This window comes from Amphibalanus amphitrite, unplaced genomic scaffold (assembly GCF_019059575.1).
Source record: "Amphibalanus amphitrite isolate SeventyFive unplaced genomic scaffold, NRLGWU_Aamphi_draft 000490F_arrow, whole genome shotgun sequence".
NCBI lineage: Eukaryota > Metazoa > Arthropoda > Thecostraca > Balanomorpha > Balanidae > Amphibalanus > Amphibalanus amphitrite.
This window is the reverse complement of record NW_024881984.1, coordinates 268066-283688: the sequence shown is the minus strand read 5'-3', so window position 1 is coordinate 283688 and position 15623 is coordinate 268066. Positions and strand designations below refer to the sequence as shown.

Sequence of the window (15623 nt, the reverse complement as noted above, 5' to 3'; positions counted from 1 at the left end):
TTAGGGGGCAAGCTGCCCCACTGCCCCCCCCCCGTTCCCGCGCCCATGCCGGGGAGGGGGGACGGACGGCGAGGAGCCGGGGAAGGAGCGCGGCACCGTCACCCCACAAGCCGCCCGCAGCACTGCCGTTATTCTTGTGCCTCTTGGGCGCCGCCGACGCCCTGCGGATGGGGAGCGCATCCCAGACGGGTGGGAGCCGGGAGGGCCGCCCGCGCCATCCGGCCGGCGAAGCAGCAGCCCGGCCAGGCGCGGCGGGCGGCTGGGTGGCGGCCGGACTGAGACGAGTCCCGAGTCGCTCCATGTCTCTGTCTGTTGCGAAACTAGTACCGCCGCCGCCCAGCTTTGATGGGTCACTACGAGGAAAAGGCGAGCCCGCTCCCAAGTCCCAGTACCTGTCGTGGAGCTCCCGCCTCACCGATGGCCCCTGGTCTTTCTCTCTCGTCTCCGTCTCCGTCTCCGTCTCCGTCTCCGTCTCCGTCTCCGTCCCCGTCCCCGTCCCCGTCCCCGTCCCCGTCCCCGTCCCCGTCCCCGTCCCCGTCCCCGTCCCCGTCCCCGTCCCCGTCCCCGTCCCCGTCCCCGTCCCCGTCCCCGTCCCCGTCCCCGTCCCCGTCCCCGTCCCCGTCCCCGTCCCCGTCCCCGTCCCCGTCCCCGTCTCTCTCTCTCTCTCTCTCTCTCTCTCTCTCTCTCTCTCTCTCTCTCTCTCTCTCTCTCTCTCTCTCTCTCTCTCTCTCTCTCTCTCTCTCTCTCTCTCTCTCTCTCTCTCTCTCTCCCTTCTCTCCCTCCCCTCTCTCTCTCTCTCTCTCTCTCTCTCTCTCTCTCTCTCTCTCTCTCTCCCTCTCCCCGACGCCAAAACCGGCTCACAACGGCGTCCATGTCGGCCGGGGCGAAATGACTTGAATAATTATTTCATAAAGGTTAACAGTGACACAAGACAAAAGTTCAACAAATTCTACGCATGAATCATCCAGTAGGTACTAACTTCGAGAACAGTTAAAATGAAGATGCACAAGAAAGCGTAATTTCCCAATTGCATTGCAATGACATGATATGGCTGTCACAATGCTTAGCCGCAATCACCTCTTTTGGTAGTTTGAATGGTAAGTAATTTTTGAAATTATCCGATAAAAATCTAAAATTGATACCATATGAAAGACCAATCAATTCTACACATGAATCAGGGTGTATCTTTGAGAAAAACTTGAAAGTTTAGGTGTGATACGAAAAACAAATAAAAATGAACCATTTTCCCATAGACTTTGCATTGGCTCCAAAATCGGATGGATCCAGAATTTCTGGAAGTGCCCTCGCCACAACTGCACGTGCGCTGCGCTCGAAAATGATCACGTGACCAAATCCAGATGAGCTCACCGTATTTACAGTCACCGTGGGTTTACCTTGGAGCCGCTCCAGGGTTTTCGGGAGAACAGTGGTGGGATGGGTGTCGACTTTTGATGGATAGCCATGGTAAAGGCCGAAAAAGAGTTCATATTGTATGCATTGGCAGTGATATGAATTTTAAGGCTTTGGCACATACCCGCAAAAACATAAGGTACCACTCGTGGCAGAACATGCAGCTATGCATTCAACAATATAGTTACAGCGCTATAAAATGACACAGAAGTAGGACGTGACCATTGACCAACTAAAGCCACCATGGCATTCAAATATTGATCTATGCACTGTTTAACGTTGAATCAGTACCAGCTATTCTTAGCTTGACAAGCATTACGTAATAGCGGCCCATTCGCACTTAAATATTACATTAGAAACACCCTGGTTCAGGGGTGGATTTTTATATCAAGTTGGGGTTGCACGTGCAACCCCAACTTTGAATTGTGCAACCCCAACATCGGTTTGTGCAACCCCAACTTTACAACTGAAATAAATCGGCGGGCGACTCGAATGGTGCCGCCCCCATAACCCTGAGCCATCCCAAAACTCTATGCCACCCGTTGACTTGGCACCATCTTTCAAAAGAGCCCTACCCATCATGTAGGCAATAGTCACCCATCAACTATCTAGTGTACCTAGTTGCCGCCTCCTCAGACCTCAAATGTAGGTGCCGCTCCCTTCGAATGTAGGTGCCGCCCCCTCGAATGTAAGTGCCGCCCCTCGAATGTAGGTGCCGCCCCTCAAATGTAAGTGCCGCCCCCTCGATTGTAGGTGCCGCCCCCTCGAATGTAGGCGCCGCCCATTAAATGTAGGCGCCATCCCCTCGAATGTAGGTGCCACCCCCTCGAATGTTGGTGCCGCCCCTCAAATGTACCTAAATGCCGCCCCTCGAATGTAGGTGCCGCCCCCTCGAATGTAAGTGCCGCCCCCTCAAATGTTAGTGCCGCCCCCTCCCTCGAATGTAGATGCCGGCCCTCCTCGAATGTAAGTGCCGCCCCCTCGAATGTAGGTGCCGCCCCCTCGAATGTTGGTGTCGCCCCCTCGAATGTAGGTGCCACCCCCTCAAATGTAAATGTCGCCCCTCGAATGTAGGCGCTGTCCCCTCGAATGTAGGTGCCGCCCCCTTAAAGGGACCCTCCCACCTTCAAAAAAGTTAATGAATTGGCACGAAAGTGATGTCGCTCGGTTCAGAAAGAGCGAAAACGAATATCTACCAAATTTCATCGAAAAATATTCACCGGTTTTCAAGATATTAGACTTTTACTTTTGTTTACTTTTTGGGATCTCCGCTGTTCCTAGCGACTTTATTTGAAAGTGCGGCATTTGTTGCGCACAAAGCAGCAGATACCACCGCGTGCTACCAAACGTTTTAGTAAAAGATTTAAAAATCGTTAGATCTCCGCTGACGTCACAAATTCTAAGGGGGCATACCAATGCACTAGCCCCTTAGGATCCGAAAACTGCAAGTTTGAAATTCCATATCTCCGAATTAAAGCATTTGTCGATGTTGTGAGTGCCCAAACCGGTATTTGCAGGCCATGGCCACCAATTTGGCTATCTCAACTCAAAACTAATGTTAAGGTGGGAGTGTCCCTTTAAATGTTAGTGCCGCCCCCTCGAATGTAGATGCCGGCCCTCCTCGAATGTAGGTGCCGCCCCCTCAAATGTTAGTGCCGCCCCCTCGAATGTTAGTGCCGCCCCCTCGAATGTAGATGCCGGCCCTCCTCGAATGTAGGTGCCGCCCCCTCAAATGTTAGTGCCGCCCCCTCGAATGTAGATGCCAGCCCTCCTCGGAATGTAGGTGCCGCCCCCTCAAATGTTAGTGCCGCCCCCTCGAATGTAGGTGCCGGCCCTCCTCGAATGCAGGTGCCGCCCCCTCAAATGTTAGTGCCGCCCCCTCGAATGTAGGTGCCGGCCCTCCTCGAATGCAGGTGCCGGCCCCTCGAATGAAGGTGCCGCGCCGCCCCCACAAATGTTGGCCCCGGCCACTTATGCATAGGTGTCATCGGTCATCCCATAAAATGTAGGTGCCGTCCCTTCGAATGTAGATGGCACCCCCTAGCGTGTAGTTGCCGCCCCCTAAGGCCTAGTTGCAATGCAGCCCCCTCAAATGTAGGTGCCACCCCCTAAGTGTAGGTGCCACCCCTTGAAATAAAGGTGCCTTTCCCTCACATGTAGATAGATGCCGCCCCCCCCCCCCCATGCGTGGGTGCCACTCCTCAAGTTAGGGTGCTGCCCATAAAATGTAGGTGCCGCCCCGTCTAAGCGTAGGCGCTGCCGGCGCTGCCGCCTCAAGTGCAAATGCCATCGCCGCCCCCTCTAATGTAGGTACTACCCTCCTCTCAAGAGCTTGAGCTGTCACAAGGCCGTAGAGCTGTCGGACATGCAAAAATGACCAGTTAAAAAAAAAAAATCGTGGATTTCGATTCCTGGTGCGCCGCTCACCGCCCAGTGGAGGTCGCAGGGGGGCATCAGGGCCATGCCCCCCCCCCCCCAAAGACAAATCAGGGGCCAAATGGCCATCATATAATTTGCCCCCTTAAAGGTAGTGTGCCAGCTTTCCTGGGCCGTATGGAGTTAATGGCCCAGATAAGGAGAACCGGATTTAGAACTTATCCATACCTTCAAAACTCATGGAAACGTCTTAAATTCTTCAAATTTTGAGTACCCCAGTGCGAAATTCGCCCCGACGGGTTGTCGGTCGTACCCCAACCACATTTCACACCACTATGAACAATAAATGCACACACTGAAATCGCTATTACCGATATGCTCATCCAATCAAGTTTCGATAAACCCGTTCATCATCAGCTCCTGCGGTTTCGAACACGCCTGTTAGGTGGTGCGGTAGACCGCGCCCAAAGCTAGGGCCCCGGTAACGTGAGGTAGCCGAGTCAGGGCAGCGTGCGCTGACCCAAGCCGGAGCCGCGCGTCCTCCCGGTGTCATGTGATAGCCCGGGGCTGCCCGCGGGGATGCGGTAGACCGCGCCCAAAGCTGCGGCCCCGGCTTGGGTCAGCGCACGCTGCCCTGACTCGGCTACCTCACGTTACCGGGGCCCTGGCTTTGGGCGCGGCTTCTGCTCATACTTTGTGGTGCGGTGGTGGTGCGTCGGGCTGCGCGCTCTGACTTCGGCCAAGAAAAATGCGTCAGCTGATCATTGTCATTTCTGCCACTTGCGTGTGGTGAAATGGGGTCATAACTTATGAGACGGCTTTTTCATATCAATTATTTTACATAAAATCATATTTCAAACCATAAATAATGTTCGACAGCCAAATAAAAGAAACAATACCAATACAGGCTTACAGTTTAAGGCTCGACATTGTGTTGTCTACGATTAGACAGCTGATAACTCATTCCCGTACGTCGTATGGTCGTAACACTATAATGACCTTTGCTTATTGTCACATGTGCGCCGCATTCGCGATTGTTGCCGACGCCTGTTTGCAGGCGAGCCCACTACAGTTGTTATACATATCTAAAAACCGATAAACTTTTAGGCGAAAAAGGCACTATTCCAGGCCCATTTTTGATTTTTTTTTTTGCGATATTAGGTAAAAACAGAAGCTTCTTATCCTAGGAAAAATAAAATGGGAAATCTTTCAAAGGTGGCACACTACCTTTAAACAACCGATGGGCCCCGATGGGCGTAGGGGCCCTGGCTCTTACCCGATTGTCACGAGGCTCAAGAAACCAACGCCAGGTATTATGTAACAGCCCCCATACCGGTCTTTGAGTATCCTGACTTCTGAGGGCGCTTCAGTGGCCTCCAAGGGCCCACCTTGACCGATGAGGGCCCACATCGACCTCCCAGAGCCCTCCACTGGCCCTTGAGGGCCCGAAAGCGGCATCAGGAGTCCCCCAACCGGCCTTTGAGGGCCCCACACTGATCTCTTGATGGCCTCATTTCTGTCTCTGGGTTTCAGGACTGACCTTTGGGTGCCGGTCACTAAGAGCCCGCATCGACCTCTGAGGGCCTCAAACTGGCCTTTGAGAGCCCTGTACTGGTCTTGAGGGCTCCCAAACTGGTCTCTGGGGGTCCACGCCTCTAATGGCCTCATTTCTTTTTCTGAGGGCCCCAAACTGGCCTCAATGGGCTCCAGCCGGTCTATGGGGTCTCTACACCGCCCTTGATGGCCCTTTTATGGTCTCTGGGGTGCCAGGTTAGTCTGGTCCCTGAGGCTGCTCTGAGGGACCCACACTAACTTATAATGAACCCACTCCGGTCGCTGAGGGCTCAAGATTGAACTTTGGGTGCCTCGCACTGGGCTCTGAGGGCCCACATTGACCTCCGAGAGCTCCACACTGGCCTGTAAGGGATCATATTGGGCTGGCCTCTAATGACCAACTGGTTTTTGAGGGCCAGTACTGGCCAGTGGCCACTCAGGGTCCCAAACCGGCTTTTGAGGGCCATAACCGGCATCTGATGGACCGAACCGGACCCTGGTGGCCCAAAACAGGCCTCAGAGGGCCCCGCACCAGACTCTGAGAGTCCCATATTTAGTCTCTGGGGTCCAAGGAAGAACTTTTGGCGTTTCATGCCGTCCTCCAAGGCTCCCTGTCAGTCTCTGTTGGTCCCCATGTCGGAATTTCGGAATTTGAGGGCCGTTATCTCGTCGCAACGGGCCGGCATTAAGGTCTATTACCATATCGGGGTCACATCGGTTTCTGAGGGCCCATGTCTGCTGCCAAGGGTCCCTGGTCTCTGATAGTTCCATTTAGGTCTTTGAGAGCCCGGGCCTGCCCATCATAGGCGCCTCATGCTATCTTCTTATTCTCTGCCGATCTCGGAGGGCCCCTGTCGATCTGTTTGGCCCGTACAGGTTTTTAAGGGCCGCTGCTAGTCTCTGAGAGCCCCATGTCGTTAGTTGTGTCTATTTTGGGTCGCATTGGCACCACACATGTCTCTTAGGGCCCATACCAGTCAAGGGGTCCCACATTGACCTCTCAAGGACCAACGCTGGCCTCAAGGGCTCACACTTCCTCAGAGGTTCCGAACTGGCCTTTGACGACCCCGCACTGGCCTTTGATGACCCCGGGCCCGCACTGGCCTCTGATGGCTCAGGCAGGTCTCGTAAGACCCACGTTGGAGTTCAAAGACCCATACTGCTGTGCGAGGTCTCACCCGGTTTATGAGGGTCAATCTCAATACTGGCCTTAAATGATCTTAAGCCGGGCTTAAGATCATTTAAGATCATAAGGGTCTCATATTGGTTTCAGAAGTTTTCCGCTACTTACGAAAAACTTCAGGGGGAGGGGGCGGATATTCGCCCCCCTACGCGGTACGCGGGTTAAGCTAACACACCACCCCCAGCGAGGGTCTACAGGGGCCCCTTTGCCAATTCCCCCCCCCCCCCAACGCCAAATTTACGACCGTACCTGGTGGCGCCCACTTCCGGACTATTGCGCCCCTCGGTACCGCTTTGGGCGCCCTTTCAGGGCTGTGCAACCCCAATAAAAAACAAAAAAATCCACCCCTGCCCTGGTTCCTTTTATAGCTGGCACGGTACCATTGACAACCGGCACTGTCGGCCTGCTCGACACCGACACAGCTCGATAAACGTCCGTAGTACTCCAACCCCGGTCAGGAAGTGCCGGCGATAAAGCATCGAACCATATCCGTCAGCAACAGGGCAAAACGAGCTGGCCACATGAGGTTACTTCGCCGAAAACACTAAAGCGTATAGAGTATCAAAGTTTCGTGTTCAGGGTCTCATACAGCGCAGCTCAAACAGCACGTATTTAGTTGTTTTGTTACCAAGCAGGCTATCGAAAAACAAATGAAAATTGTGTTTATTTAGAAGGCATGTAAACCATCAAATAATTACCAAAAAAAAAAAATGCACGGTTTACGGAAAAAAAAATAAAAGAGGCTCAAACCCAGCCTTAAATACAAGGACATTTCAACAACTGCACTACTTATGTACTTTCCGCTTCGTTCATTCAATGGAATGATTGATTTACCAGTGTCCGGTCCGACTGATTACGCACGGCTATAATTATAATCCAGCCGGTAGATGGCAGTAGTGGTAGGCGCCTGAAGGTAGGCTGTGCCGCACGGCTGCCCCAGACGGATGACCTCTCACTTGGAGACACCGCCGAAAGCTGAATGTTTGTTCTCGGGTGTTTTCCTTCGGACCTCAATCACGAACATGAATCACCACTGTTCGGTGATATTGGATATTGCATAAAACTCATCCGTTGGCTACCAACGTATAAAGGGACGGTGAAGACCTGTTTTCTAGATTCTACGTCTAATTGAGCACCATAAAAATAATGCATATCTAACCATTGAATTCATCGATGGAGGCCGAGCTGAAGCCGTGGTAAGTTTCAGTTGCTATGACGACAGACTCCGATGAAATCAAACGATTTAGAAATCACTCTTGGGACACATGATTGAGAGGACCCTCGAGAGGGCAGCATCGGTGAATGAAATCAACTGAGGTATATGAAATTCATAAGATCGAACTCGTCCCAGGGCAGAGGGCGGCCAAGAAGTCGGTCATAAATCGCATCTCACACCTCCACGTGTTACAAATCTTCAAATGAGAATTGAGATTAAAAGAAGCATCTCATCTAACGCACTTTTCAGAATGAGGAACATCCACGTTCGCCAAAACTTCACAGCCATCCGCAAAACAAAGGAGAACGCTTTGTCTAATTGTCGTGCACTAATTCAACCTCCAAGTCACAATTAAATTATGCCAACCAAGTTATGGCGTGCCAGAAAACAGCTAATTGGCCACTACTTAAATCTAAGGCGTTGGTGCTATATTTACAAACCTGCAGCCAAGCCAAGTTAACCCTCGCCCCGTTGGGGGGGGGGCATTTTGCCCCCCCCCCCTGTGGTTTTTCCTGAATAGCAAGAAAACGGCGGCGCGCAGCGCCGCCAAATTTTCAGTACCTTCCCGGGCATCAATTTGACACCTTCACACCAAATTTCAAGTCTTAGGTCACCTTAGGTCAGGAGTTATTGAGGTCAAACTGAGGTCATGTTCGAGCAAAAATGAGCAAAAAACATGCAATCTTGAAACGCTCACCAAATCTACAGTTATCAAGCAATTTCAAAGTTCTTTATATGGTCTAGTAGACAAAAAGCAGCGCTACAAAACTGCTATCTCGGATTTCCAAATTTTGGGTTTTGACCCAAAAAAATTCAAAAAATTGATTTTTTTATAAAAACTAAAAAAAAATCCAAAAATTTTCCGAATTTCCAAAAAACCGGAATATTTGTGATAGTCCCTGCGCTCTTCTATATACGTACCAAATTTCAGATCGATATCTCGTTTTTTGGCCAAGTTATAGCGAAAAAACTGTTCAAAAATGACGTCAAATTTTTTAACTCAATTTTTAGCGATTCTAGACCACCTACGGCAAAACAAAGACCACCATTGAACTCCCCGTGACGAGCTGCATCGATTCGATACCCATTTTATGCAAAAATATTAACTTTGAAATTTGACCTAATTTGACCTGACCTTGACCTGACCTTGACCAAAACGTGACCTAAGCTGGCCCTAAAGGCTGCCTGACCCACATAATCGCATTTGTCATGTAAAATGGACCATAAAACATGTATCACACGACACTTTCATATTATGACCCCCCAGTGACCTGACCTCTGTGACCTGACCTGGTATCAGTGACCTCAAATAGCAAAATATGTGTTTGAAGAACATTTCCCCATCGATGATTTACAATGAAATGCATTTTACTCGATTTTACAACGCATTTCTTGAAATGCCTGTAAACGGTGAAAATTGGACCTTTGACCTGATCTGTGATGTCATCGGTTTGACCTAGGTCAATAAAATTGGGTCACAAGGTAGTTCCCTGATAGGGCTATCCGTTTAACACCGTTTGCCGCTTGTCGCTAGGTTGCGTGGTTCTCGAGATCTTAGGGGGGGGCCAAAATGCCCCCCCCCCCCCAACAGGGCGCGTTGCTCGGCAGAGCCCAACGGGGCGCGGGTTAAGTCATTATTTACGCGTAGAGAACGCCGCAGTCAGACGGTCCGCGGTCGCTAGGCAGTTGGATTTTCCACAGTCTAGCCGCAAAGGTTTGGTGAACTATAGGAACCCGAGAAGTAGCCAGAAACACCAACAAGTGTACGGTCACGACTCACAGCTTTGTTAGCTGATTCAAAACCATCGATTGACTGGTGCAGCTTTTGGAAATTATAACATACGACACTACGTAGGGATAGATCGTGAGTTCGTGATGATATATACTAACGGACCTAGCCGAGACTCAAGTGTGTGTGTGTGGGGGGGGGGGGTAGCCGCAAAAATTGGTAACCGGGTGTTCAGCTCCTTCCGCACAATGCCAAAAGTGAAATAGGGGTAACGTTAAAATTCGAGTTTGAAAGGGAAAACGTTGGCCCTGTAGCCCGTTCCTCTCCCTATGCACTGTAGCCACCGGTTAATATTTGCATAAGACAGAATCACCTACACATATCGGGTTCTGCTGGTATGACCGAAATGCTTGACAACCAACTCAAGCCCTTTCCATTCGCCTTCGCTTTCACTGCTCACCGGTACAGGCTCTGCAGGCGATGCTGAGTCATATTTCTGCGTCATTTGTACCCCTATCCCCGCCTCAGTGAAGGGAGAGAGGTAAATCCGAGTGGCGATGGCGGCGGGACGGGGTGGCAGGGGGGAGGGGGCGTCAGTGATGGGTGGGGTACAATGCGGGCGCCGCCCGAGGGCCGCGGGAGGTCACCAAGGGTCACGCCGGTCAACGAGGGTCAACGGGGTGCTGTGCCTGAGCAATAGGACGGACGGCGCGAATGGACAAACGGGTTGTGGTGGGCAAGTGCAGCTCGGTCGCGAGTTGCAACGTCTTCAGGTTGTTGCGCAAACCACCTAGAACACGCCTTGCTTCTGGGTAAGTATTACCATCCATAACTTTTGGAAAAAGACAAATCACCTGAATTCACAGGAGGAACAATGATGAAAAGCAGTTACAATTGCTGCAAGCATGATAAACGGCGCTCCACACCATCCAAGATAATCCACGCCAGCCAGGCCGATTTACTGAGCCAAGTTTCGCCAGTCTCAATGTGATGAATGGCAAACGCCACGTTGATCGATTACGGTTTTTGCGCTGCTGCCCGTCTCCAAGCACTGTGGAGGGAAGTGAAAGATTAAAAATCGTTCAAACCGAGCCAAGACGAAAAACTGAAAACTCGACAAGAGATAGACGCCTCCTGGCGCTCAGCTAGCCTAAATAGAGCTCCGCCGTCCAAGCCAAACATGGAGCCGACCTGGGAGGGGCACGACAGAGTGGAAGGCGTCAGGGAGAGGGTGGGAGAGAGTGGGAGGGGCGCCTCGCTGGCCGCCCGCTCACTTCCCCGCCCGCCTGCGCTCTCCGTATATACGGCCCGTACACATGGCAGACGGCGTCGTGAGACGCGATTTGCGACCCAACACTTCTGCCGCCCGCTGCGCCGGAGCTCAACATTTACGCTGAGGCCGCCGTTCCTAGTGGGACAGGCCCAAACAGACTGGGATCCGGCCAGCCACCCACCGTCGCCGGCAAACACGCTGCGCTGGGTGCCGCCAACGCGCCACCATTTGTCAAAAGTCGCCAAAACTCAGCCAAAATATCCGCCACAGTTCCGTGTAGCCTCAGGGTGGTTCTCAACGACCCTGTGGATCCCACACCTGGTCTGGCGGTGTATCAAGATCATCAACTTCGAGCCAAACACGCCACCCGCATCTAGCCCGTATTTAGTTTGTTTGCCACCACCCGCAGCCCGCGGCAGTGCTGCCTTGTTTCCCGCTGCAGGCGTCAGTGACCTCGCACCGCCGCAGGTGCCCGCGCCCGGGGGGGGGTCACTGGAGGTCACAGGAGGGTCGCCAGGTCACGGCACGGCGCCGCGGGTCACCGGAGTTCAGCTGGGAGCTGGGAGAGGGGGAGGGAGGGACACAGGAAGTGGAGGACGTGCTACAGTCACCGACACCGAGCAGAGTGCGGTCACGTCCGTTTTCGACCACCCTCGCCGTCACGTTCTGCCACAAACACCCCACGCCCATGAAACTCGACGGAACGCGCCGGTGGAGCCGCCAACAAAACCTCACAAATGTCCGCCCCAACCCCCGCCGAGGAGCACGTACCCAGAGGCTGGGGAAAAATACGAGCGGCGGCCACGCCAAGCCGCTCTGTTGCCGACCCGGAGCAGACGGAGCAGACGAAAGACTGCGGGCGGGCGGCGCTGCCGAGGCAGGCTTCCGCATTGTTAAGCAGTTAAATAGCGAGCTCGTCAAACTCACCAGTGGCTTAGTCATCGACTCACCGACTCAACCGACTAAAGGCGGTAGCGGTAAGAGTCTTGACAGGGGCTGCCGAATGTAGCCTGACGGTGATCGGTGGATTGCTGAGGACGCGCCACAGGTGGTGCCGACCCAACAGCCCATCATTCATAGAGCTCTGAGCGTCAGCAGTTAGGACCTATGACATCGCATCGCGGCCCGCGAGGCAGTCGCTCGGGGTGATAGGGCAGCGACAGTCGCTGAGTCAGAATTAATTCTGAGTACCAGTTTCTATCTCCCATTTCCTTTTGTGACTGTGCCTATGAATGTCGCCAAACAAGCTCGCAGATATTTCGTTGATTATTATCTGTCCAAAGAACTAAATAAACATTTAGTTATCCATCGCTGTCTAGTACTCATTTTATCATTCATCGCTTTCTGTTGCTCCCTAGAGCGTTGCCTCCACAGTTTCTTTCCCAAATCCACGTATACTCCCACACTTCTTGTCCTCACCTCCTTCCGGATCATTTTCATCCCACTTCTTCCTACTTCCTTCCTCAATGTGCTTATTTTCAAACCACTCCCTCCTCTCTGCTTCCAGCTACCCATAACCACCTCTCTCTCATCCACCGGCCCTCAACCCCATCCCATCCTACCCTTTCTCTGCCATCCCTTCCGTCAGGCAGCTTCAGGTGGGTCACCGTCTCGCAGCTCACCCCGGTCTCCCTCAGACCGGATGCTGGACAGATCGATGAACGCTCGCTGCCGCGCGCGCGTCCCGCTCAGTTCAGCTCGCTGCGGCAGCGTACACAAAGACCAACCTGCATCGACCGACGCGGCCGCCGTCGGTACCGACGGCAGGGTTCGTCGGTACCGACGACAGGGTTCGTCGCCGCCGACGGCGCCCACCTGTTGCCGCGACGAGGGGAGAGTATCAGCTGGGCCGCGCTGGCGCTACGCTGGCTGTGTTTGAGAACAATGAGCGGTGATTGGTAGGTAAGTCAGCGTATGGTTTCGTAGGCTTATTGTTGAAATTAGCGATGGTGAATATTGGTGAGTGCACGGTAAGTTAGCCTTCCGTACTAGGAGAGAAGCATGACGGAAATGAACGAGTAAAAACTTTGCTATTTTTCTTGTAAGTTGCCACAATCGCTCACTAACAGACCGAAAATAATTAAGTATTTTGAGGTCAGAACAAAACGCTAATCTGCCTAACCAGGCGCCAATAGGCACGCATCGCACTCTCAGCTCCAGCGGCCGGCACCCTAACTGCGTGACACCACAGGGCACCAGGCCAGCTCGGCCGCCCGATAATGGCCCGGGGACACCAGACACCGACCCCGTCGCGGGCAGCGTGACCTCGGCGGGTCACGTTCCGCCCCCTCCCCCTCCCCGGTCGATTTCCCCCCCCCCCCCCCGGAGATCGGTAATGAATAGGGCGACACGCGCTCGGCAATGCCGCTTAGGTGGCTACGGAGAAACGGCACGCACAGCGCGAGAGATGGCTGTTACGCAGTTCCGCGGTCGTGATGCAGGATAAATTGTCACATTTGCGTATATGTGGCATGTTCACGATGGCACGTTCCAATAACCTCGGAATCTGGAATAATATTCGTGGGAATCCGGCTAGCCATCAAAGAGCTTAGCTCTAATAGGAATTGGCCGAGTGCACTGTGCAGGCTTTTACCCACGAATCGGTTCAAAATCACATCGGCCGTGTCCGCAGCTCTTAGCAACACTCCAGACGGCATTGTCGTCTCCGCTGGGTTATAATACTGACATCATTTGCCTTCCAAAAATAGGAAATGGATATCGCCTACATCATTATGCCTGCACGTCTAGTCATCAGCGCGATCTGAACGTCCCCTCAGAAATCTCTTTGCATAAACGCAGGCATCTTTTTCAGGCTTCTGAGAGCCAGTCCATCACGCGTCATCGCAGCAACCCTCATCGCGTCCTCTTACCTGGCTCTACCGCTATGACCGAAGCGATGTCAACCGCCTCTACATGCCCACCCTACCCGTGCTTACTGGTACCGGTGGCGGGGTCCAATCTATCTGGGCCGAGGGCCGTGATATGACCGGATCGATCACCGGGAAGAGGCCGCTGCCCGGCCGGAGCCCAATCACAGCGTATGGCGCCCGCTCCCGTGCGCCACAGGGGCGAGTAGGGTGGGGCGGTGGGATGGGCAGAAGGGTGCTCTAGGTCCGCCGTGATTTGTTGTGGGTGTTTACTGCATAGCGCACCTTTTTGTCAGACACTCAACTAATAAACGATAAAGCAGAGTATCTGTTCCGTCAAACAAATGTTTCAGCGACGAACCATAAAATACGAATTGCTCATAGTTGCTGCTATTAAACTCAATTTCATTCATTTTCGGTTGCTTAACTCCGGCAATTAATCTCAATTTAGTCATGCCAGAACGGTAAACATTCCCTTAAGTTTATTTAATTCGTTCAAAACAACAAAAGCATTTCGATAGACTTTCGCAAATTAGTGCGTGATCTTTGTCGCAATAAGCATCAGAAACCAACCTTATGTTGATAACTTGCAAATGCAGCTAGAAGCCACATAATTTTCTGATACCACTCGCGAGCATGATTCGCTATTTGAGACGTCCCGTGCTCAGCACCCTTACATAACATCTTTATTGGAGGCTGCAGCCTGCACTTCGCTGATTTGATGCTATCGTTCCGGATGTCAACTAATTCAATCACAACATCAAAGCCAGACGAATGCAACTTTAACTGGCTCACTATGTGCTGTATACGACACAGCTTGCGATGTTTGTTTCAAAATGATTGTTTAAACAACATTTGAAGATTGAAGAACAATGTTTCAACAAGCTTGGCATGTAGGTACCCCCGAGTTTGATTAGTCCCCGCGAAGAACATTTACTCTATGTAGAGACTCCAAACGCCCTAAACTAGTCGTATTGTCTAATTAAATGGTATTTTTACAGTTAGGACACTTGAGTTGTAAGCATAGGCAACTATCAGCATTCCGCAACATTGCCTTTAAGGCCTCAGTAATGACGCTGCAAGTCCCACACAGTGGCCAAGGCCCACAGCGGAATCGCCTTTCTAAACCTTCCTTCCTGTCATCGCCATTTTGCGGGGCAACTGCTATCCAGGCGCTTTGTGGACCCATCGATGCTCCTACCACACAGAGCAATTGTCACATTGTACTCCCCAGGTAGCCCTTGTGGCTCCTTGCATCTAAGGACCCGTCCGGCATATGGGGGCTAGCCTGTTGACTGAAAGTTTGGGTGGTAGGACGCCGTAGTAGACCATTTGTTCGACGCTCCTATAAGAGCTGAGCTAGGTTCAAAATAAAAACGGGAGCATCAGTGATAGAGCAGAGCAGGAGGATGATAGCAAAGGAAATGTCGAACATTGTTGCATTCTTTCACTAGGGCACTCATTGTTGCATTCGCCGCCCATATGGTATCGGATGCAGTTTGACGATAGACGAATGGTAGCACAAAGGTCGTGCAATATGCAATAATCTTTCAACCGGCAATGGGAAATGTCACTTCAATTAAAATACGATATTATAATTTATACAAGCCGTCCAGAGTTCCAGCAACTTTGCCTTCATTGTGTGTATATACACGGCAAACTTGAATAACATTATTGTTTGGACGGCATTAATTCCAAGGAAACTTTATTCAAGCCCGAGGCTCGGTACAACGCTGACTTCTGCACTGTGACGCGCAAAATAATTTCATATTCAAGTGATAAAATGATTTTTCACTGACTGATGAGCTATTGATTGGTTTTCAACCCATATTTGGCGGTCATATCAAACCAAAGCTATTTACAACGTACCTTTCAAGCAGAAGGTAAAGTCCCTTTCCGTGAGTTATTTCCTCACATTGATAAGTCCCTAAATTTTCTATTTACACGATGCAGATTGGTATCCAAGTGTCAAATATTCCGCAGGCAATCATGAGCATAAAGTGTCTATCACGTGC

The 15623-nt window shown here is 51.9% G+C and overlaps 1 protein-coding gene across 10 annotated transcripts in view; it reads right to left on the bottom strand.

Moving 5' to 3' along the window:
- The window catches only part of LOC122392546 (polypyrimidine tract-binding protein 1-like), a 137981-nt gene that overhangs the window by 114509 nt on the left and 7849 nt on the right, over nt 1–15623 (bottom strand). The window lies entirely within an intron of this gene.